The 11,957-nt window shown below is 40.3% G+C and overlaps 1 pseudogene; it reads right to left on the bottom strand.

Annotated features, from left to right (window-relative positions):
* Positions 1-8,817: 8,817 nt before the first annotated feature.
* LOC103250050 lies at positions 8,818-10,041 on the bottom strand (annotated as a pseudogene).
* Between the last annotated feature and the right edge of the window lie 1,916 nt (positions 10,042-11,957).

The following is an 11,957-nucleotide window of genomic DNA, read 5'->3' as shown; positions in this document are numbered from 1 at the left end:
GCCGTCAGCGTGGCCACTGCACTCCAGTCTGGGTGACAGAGTGAGACTCCAACTCAAAAAAAAAAAGTGGTTTTATTTTTTTCATGGATTAGAAAGACTTCCCCATTCTAATATTACACAATAATTTACTCATGTTTTCTTCTAGTACTATTATGATTAAATAAATTGAAATTTGGTTCATCTTAATACCATTAATTAAATAATCTTTTTTTCACCACTGATAAATATTTGTTTTAGTTCTATATGCTCCCTGTGGTACCACCATTGTTTTCATTTATTCAAGTGTGTGTGTGTGAGTGTGATCTGCAGTAGTAACTTTTTTTTCTGAATCGGAGTCTCACTCCGTCACCCAGGCTGGAGTGCAGTGGCACGCTGACGGCCACTCTAGCATGGACCTGCTGGGCTCTGGCGATCCTTCCACTTCAGCCTTCTAAATAGCAGGAACTACAGGCGTGCGCTACCATGCCCACCTAATTTTTGATGTATTGCAGATACGAGGTCTCACCAAGTTGCCCGGGTTGGTCTCGAACCCTCGGGCTCAGGCAATCCTCTTGCCTCTTCTTCCCAAAGTGCTGAGAGTTACAGGCTGAGCCACCGAGCCCAGCCCAGTAGTAACATTTAAAAATTTTTCTTTTTCTTTTTCTTTTTTTTTTGAGTTGGAGTCTCACTCTGTCACCCAGGCTGGAGTGCAGTAGCAAGCTCACTTCCACCACAGCCTCAACCTGCTGGACTCAGGTGATCCTTCTGCCTCAGCCTTTCAAGTACCTGGAACTACTAAGTTTTTCTTTGTGTGACTCTGATGTATTTCTTGCTAAATTTATTGCTAGGGGTCTTATGTTATTATTGCTGTTGTAAATGGGATCTTCTATTCCATTGTTTTTGTAACTGGCTATTGTTTTTCTACAAGAAGGTTAATTATTTACTCATTTTATCTTACAATTTTGTACCCATTATTTTTTTTTTCTTAAATTTCTTTTTTCTGTCGAACAGAATCTTGCGGTGTTGCCCAGGATAGTTTCAGACTCCCGGCCTCAAACTGTCCTGCCTTGGCCTCCCAAAACGCTGGGATTACAGGCATAAGCCACCATGCCCAGCCCCCCATTTATTTTCTGATCTTATTATTGTATCAGTTGATACTTTCATAACAATGTTAAATACTTATACTAATAATAGACATTCTTTTCCTTAACTTTATCAAAAACGTGTCACATTTTTCAAGTAATCATGATGAGTGATTTTATAAAATTGTGTGAGACAAGTATGGATCAATTCCTATTTTATGGAGAATTTTTAAATTAAAATAAAGAATCGATGCTGAATATGATCAAATGCCATTTTTTGCATCTGTGGGGATGATTGTGATTTTTATTTACAGCTTATTAGTATGGATTTATTGTCTTAGTCCATTTGGGCTGCTATAGCAAAAATACCATAAACTGGGTAGCTTATAAACAACAGAAATTTATTGCTTAGCACTCTAGAAGCTAGAAAGTCCAAGATGAAAGCACCAACATATTCCATATCTGGTGAGAACTCTCTCTTTTCTTCATAGATGGTGACTTCCAACTGCATCCTCACATAGTAGAAGGGACAACAGCAAGACCTGTCAGGCCTCTTTCATAAGGGCACTAATCCCATGTATGTCCTCATGACCTAGTCATCTCCCAACGGCCCCACCTCTAAAGTTTATCACATTGGGGATCAGGTTTATACGTATGAATTTTGGGAGGACACAAACATTCAGACCACAGCAAGAGTATTAATACATTTGCTAATAATGAGTATCCTACTATCCCTGGTATGTACTTAGCTGGCCAGAGTACAAGGGGACACCCAAGAAAACCTGGAGTTAATTTTTGGAGGGCAGTCCCCTTGTGGTACAGGCTTCCCACTACGTAAGTGTTCTGGGAACCCATCGGCATCATTGTACCAGCTAGTGCTGTTGTGAGAGGCTGCGTTGAGTTTTAGTAAATTTTTTTTTTTGGAGATTCTTTCAGTGCATTTACATTTCATGATGGGTGATTTACAAGCTCACCTACGCACACTACATTGAGTATTCAGCAATTTTTTTTTTTTTTACCAAAAATGACATGACCCCCATGCCCCACCCTCCTATTTATCTGATCTCACCCCTAGCAACTTCTTTTTGTTTGTTTCCCTGAATGAAAAAAGTCCTCAACGAGCTTCTTTAAAGCCAAAGAAACCACCAAGAGACCAGGGCGACAGCCCATAGACTGGGCAAAATTATTTGCCAAGTGTATGTCTGACAAAAACCTAACATCTAGGATCTACAAGGAACTCAAATGTGCTGAAAAGAAAAAACAAACAACCCCATTACAAGGTGGGCAAACGATATGAATAGACACTTCTCAAAAAAAGACATATGAGCAGCCAACAGATATATGAAAAAATGCTCAGCCTCACTAGTCATCAAAGAAATGTAAATTAAAACTTCACTGAGATAGCACCTAACTCCAGTCAGGATGGCCCTCATCAATAACTCAAAAAGCAACAGATACTGGAGAGGATGCAACAAAAAGGAGCACTTCTGCACTGTTAGTGGGAGCATAAATTCATACAGCCTCTGTGGAAAACAGTGGCAATTCCTAAACGATTTAAAAATTGACCTTCCAAACACCCTGCAATCCTCCTACTGGGAATATACCCAGAGGAACTCAAATCACTCTATGAAAACGATACCTGTACCCGAATGTTTATTGAAGCATTGTTCACAATAGCAAGAATATGGAGCCAACTGTGCTGCTCATCAAAAGAAGACTGGATAAAAAAAAAAGCACATATACATGATGGAATATTACGCAGCCATAAATAAGGACAAAATCATGAACATCACAGTAACTTGGATGGACTTAGAGTCTATAATACTAAGTGATCTATCACAGAAAAAAGGAACAGAATATCACATGTTCTCACTTGTAAGTGGACCTTGAATAATTATCCTAATACTATAAGAAAAAGATTGGCAGTAGTGGGAAACAGGGTTGGGGGGAGATGTGGGATTGGCAGTAGTGGGAATCTGCCGGGGGAAGGGGGGCACACCTCATAAAGAAGGGTACCACCATAATGAATATTTGTATTCCTAACACTGAATTGTACCCCACATCTTTAAAAATTAAAAAAAAAATAGAAATTAAAAAAAGAAAAAAGTCTTCAAAGGAAGACATTTTGCTGACGTGGAAGAAGTGAAACAAAAAATAGCAGAAGCACTAAGAGGCATCAAAATTGATGAGTTCAAAACTGTTTTGTAAAGTGGAAAAAGCATCTCAATAGTTGTATTGCATCAAATGAAGAGTACTTTGAAAGTGACTGAGGTTTAAACATGTAGAAATAAGACACAATTTTTTAATACATAAATTCTGTTTTTTGGGGGTCCCCCCTCATGTGTGTATGTATATATATAAATGTGCTGTTAAAGTCTGTTTGATAATGATTTAGTTATGATTTATTTGTTTTATTCTATTTTAGATTCAAGGGGTACGTGTGCAGGTTTGTTACATGAGTAAAGTGTATGATGGTGAGGTTTGTGCTTTTATTGAACCCATTACCCATATGGTAAACATGGTATCCCACGAACAGTCTCTCAACTCTTCCCTCCCCGCACTTTCCTCCCACTTTTGAAGTCCCTGGTGTCTGTTATTCCCATCCTCATGCCTGTGTGTGCCCAGTGTTTAGCTCTCACTTATAAGTGAGAACGTGTAGTATTTGATTTTTTTTGTTTCTGTGTTAATTCACTTAGAAGAATGGCTTCCAGCTGTATCCACATTGCTACAAAAGACCTATTTTGTTGTTTTTATGGGTGCATAGTATTCCATGGTATATATGTGCCATATTTTCTTTATCCAATCCACTATTGATAGTCACCTAAGTTGGTTCCATGTTTTTTGCTATTGTGAATAGTGCTGTCATAAGCATATGAGTGCAGACGTTTTCTTTTTTTTTTTTGAGTTGAAGTCTCACTCTGTCACTCAGACTGGAGTGCAGTGGCATGCTCCCAGCCACCGCAGCCTTGCCCTGCTGGGCTCTGGCGATCCTTCTGCCTCAGCCTTCCAAGTAGCCGGAACTACAGGCACGCGCTAACACGCCCGTCTAATTTTTGATTTATTGTAGAGATAAGGTCTCGCCAAGTTGCCCAGGTGGGTCTCGAACCCGCGGGCTCAGGCAATCCACTCGCCTCAGCCTCCCAAGGCACGGGATTACAGGCTGAGCCACCGAGCCTGGCTGAGCAGCTTCTTGTGCAGAGACCTTACAGCACCTGACAAACCAAGTCACTGTCCAAAGGCTGAGCCACCAAGCCCAACCAGATGTTTTCTTGGTAGAACAATTTATGTTCCTTTGGGTATATACCCAGTAGTTGGATTGCTCGGTTGAATAGTAAATCTATTTTTAGTTATTTGGAAAATCTCCAAACTGCTTTCCACAGAGGCTGAACTATGTGCGTTTTTACCAAGAGTGTACTAGCGTTCTTTTTTTTCTTCAACTTCACCAACATCTGTTGTTTTTTTGACTTTCTAATAATAGCCATACTGACTGGTGTGAGATGGTATCTCATTGTGGTTTTTATTTGCATTTATCAGATGATTAGTGATATTTTACATTTTTTCCTATGTTTGTTAGCCATTTGTATGTCTTCTTTTGAGAACTGTCTGTTCATGTCCTTTGCCCACCTTTTAATGGGGTTGTTTTTGTTTTTCTGTTGATTCATTTTAATTCCTTATTCTGAATATTAGTCCTTTGTTGGATGCACAGTTTGCAGATATTTTCTCCCATTCTGCTTAAATCAGATTGATTCATAGTTTTCTTTTGTGCAATATATGTTGGAATTAGGTATTAGTGTTGGGTTTTAGTATCTTGACTAAACATGTTTTGTCTACCCTTTCACCCCTTTACTATTTCTCCTTTCATACTATTTTATTTATTTTTTGTTTTTAGAAAAATAGAGACGAGGTGTCATTATGTTGCCTAGACTGGTCTCTAACTCTTGGGTTTAAGTAATCCTCTTGCCTTGGCCTCCCAAAGTGCTGGGATCACAGGCATGAGCCACTGCACCTGGCACTTTCATACTATTTTAAAGTCAAGACATATTTTTCAAGTATAAATATTTCAAATATGTCTTTACAAGTAATTAAAATACATAACACATGCATATACACAACCACAGTGACTTAAACAGCATTTTAGTTACCTTAATGGCTTCACCTATAAAAATTCATGGGCTTAGTGATTTTTTTTGATGAGGATAGCTCTCTAACAACATTTCTTCAATGATAATTGATCTATTTTTATTTTTGTATTTTCTAAAGTCAGTTTTCATAATGCTGTGTTTTTATAAACAATCATGCATTTTCAGATTCATTTTCATGAGTTCTTTTAGTATCTTCTAATTCTATAGTTATTTCTACAGTTTTCCTTCTTTTAAAAATATAATTGTGTTTTCTTCATTTTTTTCTTGGTTAGGATCTGTTATGGCTGAATGTTATGTTCCTCCAAAATTTATATGTTGAGATACTAACTCTCAGTGTGATATATTAGGAGGTGGACCTTTGGGAAATAAATTAGGTCATGAATTTTGTAACACTCAGGAATGGGATTAATGTCTTTATAAAAGAAAACGCAGAGAGCTCTCTAGCCCTCTTTCTGCATGTGAGCATACACGGAGAAGATGGTAGTCTGCCACCCTTGTAACACCCTGATCTTGAACTTACAGCTTCCAGAGCTGTAAGAAATAAATTTCTGTTGTTTATAAGCTATCTAGTTTATGGTATTTTATTACAGCAGCCCAAACTGACAAAGATAGCATGACTCATGTTTTATCTAATGAATTTTTTTCATTTTAAAGAACTGACATTTGAAAAATATTTTCTGTTTCATTTTTTCTGCTTTTGTCTTCCTTTTCTTAAGTTTATTATATTGTCCTTTCCTAAGGTTGAGTTGAATGTTTAGTTTATTCATTGTCATTCTTTATTGATCATTAATATTGCTTGCTAAGACCATGCATTTTCTTTTGATTACCACTTTAACTGCATCTCCTAGGTTCTGTATATAATATTTTTATAACTTACATTCTAGATATTTGTCAAGTAGTAAAAAGTCTGAGATTTTACTCTACTTGCAAGCTAATAAGAGAGCTTGCCAAGGATTCGTTGATACTGGCAGAAGACATGAGACTCGAGTCAGAAACAAAGGATTGTTTATTACTGCAATAACAGCAGCCAGAAAATAGCATATGTACCAGTTCCCTTAGCCTTACTTCCTTCAAGGCAGTGTGAAGACAGCCAGGTGACACCTACACACATGGTGAGGTGCATTACAGGAAAGAAATCTGAAACTTTTATAATGACCGAGCTTGCTTGTCCTTCACGCTCAAGAGGAAAATTCTATCTCTGTCTTCTAAAGATGTTCACTACACAAAAATCCAGATAAATAGTGCCTCAGCTTGCAATATGTTCAAAGATGTGAGACACTTATGGGTAACTGTGTCCAAACAATATCCACCCCTTGTTTGTATATTTTCGTGGTTTCCTGTGATTTTCTCTATGAATATGCCACTCTGTTGGCCACTCTGATTAATTTGAACAATACATGTTTTAACTAAATCCATTCATTTTGTCTCATACAAACTCAATAGGACTCAAAGAAACAGAATTGACTTCAACTATGCCCTCAGTGTTCTGTACTCAACTAGCTGAGCAACTCCCATAAACCATGAGGTCTACATTAGAAAACCAGGTAGCTTTCCTCTTCATTTTCTATACTGTCTTACCTATCACCCAACTTCAACAATTAACAACTCATGGTAAGATAAGCAACATATTTCTGTTTAATCTATATCTCTACATACTCTTGATTGTTTTGATATCACATAATTGCTTCACATATAAATATAAGTATATATCTAAAAGATAACATGTACATCTATATTATATATTATATTAATATGTGTATATGAAAAGCCACCATCATATCTAAGATAAATAATGATTTCTGGCTGCTGTGCCTAAAGTATAGTATTCTTTTTTTAAAATCCTATTTAGGATTTATAGAGATTCTTGATTCTATATTTTGATGATTTTCTTGGAAAATAATCAGATATTATCTCTTTAGTTTTTTATCTTTTCTTCACTATTCTCTTCCTTCTTTCCTTCTTTGATTTCAAGTATGTGAATGTTAAATCTTCTCACTGTATCTTTATGTCTCTTGCCCTCTCTCTTGTCCATCCTTTTATATCTTCTTGCTTAATTCTGGGTGTTTTTCTCAGACATATCTTACATTCACTAATTTTCTCCTTAACTCAGTCTAATCAGTTGTTAAACTTTTCATTTCAGTTGGTGCATTTTTCAGTTCTAAAATTTCATTTTGCTTATTTCTAATAGTTTTTGTTCTCTGTCAGAATTTTCATTCTTGTTTATTTATTTGAACATTAAAAATTTTTTAAATTTTAAATATGAGGAGTACAATTCAAGGCTAGGTATACAAATGTTCATTCATTATGCAGGGTCCCTTGTTGATGAGGTATGCCCCTCCACCTCTGGCAGTTTCCCACTACTGCCACCACCCCCACCCTCCCCCAGCAGTTTCCCACTACTGCCAATCCCTTTCTTATAGTATTACAATAGTTGTTCAAGGTCTGTTTATGAGTGAGAACATGTGATACTCAGTTCTTTGTTTCTGTGTTAGATCACTCAGTATTATAGCCTCTAAGTCCATCCAAGTTGCTGTGAGTTCATAATAAGAATTATTTTTCAAAATTTTCTTATGAAAAATCTTAAACATATAGAAAAGTTGGAAGAATTTTGTAGTGAACATATACCTATCATCTATATTTTATCATTAACATTTTTCCTGGTATATGACATATCTATCCATCTATCTATATATTTATCAGTGATAGTTACAGCTTATTTGTTGTGAGTTCAAACTGCTCTCTTCTATGCTTCACTGAGGGTATAAATGCTGACACAGTGGGTACTTTCCAGAGTTTGGTTTCCATGAGCAGGGGAAAAAGACACAAGGAATACAAGAGTGCCCCATCTTTGTTCAGGAAGGTAACTAGGCACTCTTGATGGTAGACCCTTCCCACTTAAATGTTCCTAGGAACTGTACCCAGAGAAACATGTGTTTGCAGGTATACATATGTCTCTGTGTGTGAGTTCTTATGTGTCCATGTGCCCAAAAGCTTTGGGGCAGGAGGCTCTTGTGTGGTCACTTTATAAACAAACAATTTTGTAAGGCAATCAAGGTGCAAAAAGTTGGTGGGAGAGTTCTCTGTGGGTGGCCCAGGGAAGAAGGCTCCCTGCTCAGATGGTAATGGTGACTCAGCCCCAGAACCCATATTTGATGGATATGCCAGAGACCAGGATTCCATCTCACACCATGTGGAGCAGAGAGGGTCATCACAGGCATCTTGACAGGTGGAAGTGAAAAATGGCTCCAGTGCTCAGACCAGGCTCTTGGGGAGTTGTCACTACTAAACAAGGGACAGAGGATGGGAGAAGTCTAAGACAAAGGTGACAGGTGAGCCCGTGAGGGAATCAGGCTCAAGGTGGGATTTCCTTGTGATGACCAGCTCACTTCTTTATTCCTTCCTGGGGTAGGAGAAAGGAAGTAGGACATGAGGGGTGCAGAGAGGCACTGAAGCATCAGCAGGTGCCACTGTGAAAGCAGCTGTCCCAGCAGCACCATGGTCCCAGCAGTGGCCAGCTCCCCCTCAGCCAAGATGTGTTTTCCCAGGAGACCCAGCGCAATGCTTCACCAATTCCTGCAGTGATTAAAGTGCACCTGGTCTCCCCATCCCACTTCTCAAGTGGGGAAACAAAGGCTGAAAATGTATGACTGTCTCAGAGCTGACTCTTCTGGTCCTCTACTTAGTTCCAGCCAGCCCTGTTCTTTACTGTCCTGGCTGATAACAGAGCAAGCACTACTGCCACTACTGGTTCCATGCAGGACATGAAATGTAATGTCCTGCTGCTGCAGCTTTGTCTTGGAGCTGGCATCTCCAGGAACTGAAAGGCAAATAGAGCACAGATTGCCCCCTACAACCAAAGGAGGAAGCAGGGCAGAAGTACATGGACAGGCAGACAAATGCACACACACCCAGGGCAGGCTTCAGGGCAGGGACAAGGCCTTAGCAAGGCAGTCCAGAACCAGGACTTGGTGCAGGCATTGGTGTAGTCGCAGACGGTGATGAACCGGAGGGTGCTGGGAAACTCTTCCTTCATTGTCTTGTACTTGATGGGAATCAGTCGCTTCTGATGGGCACCTGGAGAGAGGCTGAGTGCAAATTTGGTCTGGAAGTCACATTCCTTGCTCTGCAGGTAATCATCAGAGACTACAACCACCATCCTGCGGCACCTCTTCTCAATAATAAGTTCACTGGCAAGGGACCAGACACAGGTGCCGGGCAGGACGTCTTGGTCAGACACACACAATTTCAGCCATTGCCGGATCATCTCCTGCACAAACTGGATGTCGCTGGGGCAGTAGCAGATGAAGGCATCAAAACGCTCAGGTATTTGCCTCAGAGGGTCATCGAGTGTGGTGATGCCCGCCAGCTCCGCTGTCCCATGGAGTCACCTGTAAGGGCTTTTCAGACCCCTGCTGCTGCTGCTTCAAAATATACTTTTGGCAATCCTCCTCATTGCTAGGTCCCCCAGCTCCGCCGGCACGTCGTCGCGACCCAGCTTGGCGAGCAGCTCCAGTAGGCTACCTACCGAGGAGGTGGGGCGTCCTGGCCGGGCGTTCCGGCCAGGGGTCCAGCAGCCCGTCTGTGGGGTCTGCGTGCGTCTCCAGCTGAGGGATCTCCACGTACTCAAAGCCCACCTCCTCTGCTAGCGCGGTCCAGTCGGACGCCACCTGTGTCCGCACGTTCAAGAGCAAAGACAGGCGACACCGCACTCGCACGTTGAGCGCCGCCAGGGCCAGGAAGGACGTGGAGGAGGCCGCGGGCGCGGACCCAGCGCTGCTATCTCGAGACCTGCAGCTTTGGCGGGACGTTGGGGAGCCTCGGCGGTGTAGGATCGCGTCCTATCGGGGGATTTGCTTTTATTTCTGCCAGATTGCCTGCAAGCATTAGCAATCTATGGTTTATCTCAGTCCAATTTCAGGGACGGAGACCATTCTAAACTGTGATGACCCGTCGACTACAGGTTTAACCTTTCCTTCTAGGGTATCTCCCTTCTTGGTCTGAAGCCAGAATGAAGAGTATTCATCAGTCCTCCTTTCCCTTCAGGCTCTGTAGTTCAGTCTGTGTCTTTAGCCTACAGCTGTCAAAAGCCCTGCTTAACCTCTCAGCAGCCCTTTTCAGAATCGTTCAATGCTCCTATGCAATGAGCACCCTCCTAACAAGCAAAATTAAACTTTCTTCATTTGTTTCAATTTTAAGGATGTGGGGTAAAATTCAGGATTAGATATACAAATGGTCATTGTACAGGTAAAGTTTGGGCCTCACTTTGGTCTCCATTTTGCCTGGTACCCTTATTGATGAAGTGCGCCCCCCCCCCCGCAGTTTCCCTCTACTGCCAATCCCTTTTTTATAGTATTATGAAAATAGTTCAGTGTATGCTCATATGAGTGAGAACATATGAGTGGTACTCAGTTCTTTGTTTCTGTGATAGATCACTGAGTATTATAGAGTCTAAATCCATCCAACTTGCTGCAAAGTTTAAAATTTTGTCTTAATTATGGCTGCATAATATTCCATTGCATATACGTACCACGTTTTTTTGTCCAGTCCTCTTTTGATGGGCAGCCCGATTGATTCCATGTTTTTGCTATTGTGAATAATGCTGCAATAAACATGCATATGCAGGTATCTTTTTTATAGAGTGATTGGAGTTCCTCCGGGATTATTCCCAGAAGGGGGATTGCTGGGTTGTGTGGAAGGTCAACTTTTAGATCTTTTAGGACTTGCCACACTGTTTTCCACAAAAGTGGACTAGTTTACACTCCCACCAACTGTGTAGAAGTGTTCCCTTTTTCCTGCATCCTCTCCAGCATCTGTTGTTTTTTGAGTTATTAATGATGGCCACCCTGACTAGAGTTAGGTGGTATCTCAATGTAGTTTTAATTTGCATTACTTTGATGATTAGTGAGGCTGACAAGTTTTCATATTTGTTGGCTGCTCGTATATCTTCTCCTGCATTTTCTAAGGTTCTTATAGCTTGAGGTTTTATGCTTAGGTCTCTGATTTATTTAGAGTTGATTTTTGTGTATGATGATAGGTAGGGGTCTTGTTTTAATCTTCTGCATGTGGTCAGCCAGTTTTCACAGCACCATTTACTGAATAAGTTCTTCTCTCCCCCAGTGGTTGCTAGTGAAGGCTTTGTTGAAGATGAGTTGGTTGACAAATTGAGGTTTTCCTTCTGGAATCTCTGTCCTGTTCCATTGGCCTATATGCCTGTTCTTGTACCAATACTAGACTGTTTTGATTATAGCAGCCTTATAATAAAGTTGGAAGTCTGGAACTGTGATACCTCCCGCTTTGTTTCTTTTACTGAGGATTGTTTTGGCTTTTCGCCGTCATTTATGTTTCCATATGAATTTCTGTATTGTCGTTTCTAGGTCTGAGAAGAATTATGTTGGTAATTTAATGGGTATTGCGTTAAATCTGTAGATTGCCTTTGGTAGGATGGACATCTTAACAATGTTGATTCTTTCAGTCCATGAGCATGAAATATTTTTTCATTTGTTTGCGTCATCTTTGATTTCTTTGAGCAGTGTTTTGTAGTTTTCGTTGTAAAGGTCTTTCACTTCTCTGTTTAGGAAGATTTTGAGGTATTTCATTTTTGTTGTTGTTGCTATTGTGAATGGGATTGCGTTTTTGGGTCTCTTGCTCTTTGTTGTTGGTGTATAAGAATGCCACTGTAGCCGGGCTCGGTGGCTCAGCCTGTAATCCTGCGCCTTTGGGAGGCTGAGGTGAGTGGACTGCCTGAGCCCACGGG

Source organism: Carlito syrichta, unplaced genomic scaffold (assembly GCF_000164805.1).
Source record: "Carlito syrichta isolate Samal-C Ts95f unplaced genomic scaffold, Tarsius_syrichta-2.0.1 Scaffold47750, whole genome shotgun sequence".
Classification (NCBI taxonomy): Eukaryota; Metazoa; Chordata; class Mammalia; order Primates; family Tarsiidae; genus Carlito; species Carlito syrichta.
This window is presented reverse-complemented; position numbering and strand designations above follow the sequence as displayed.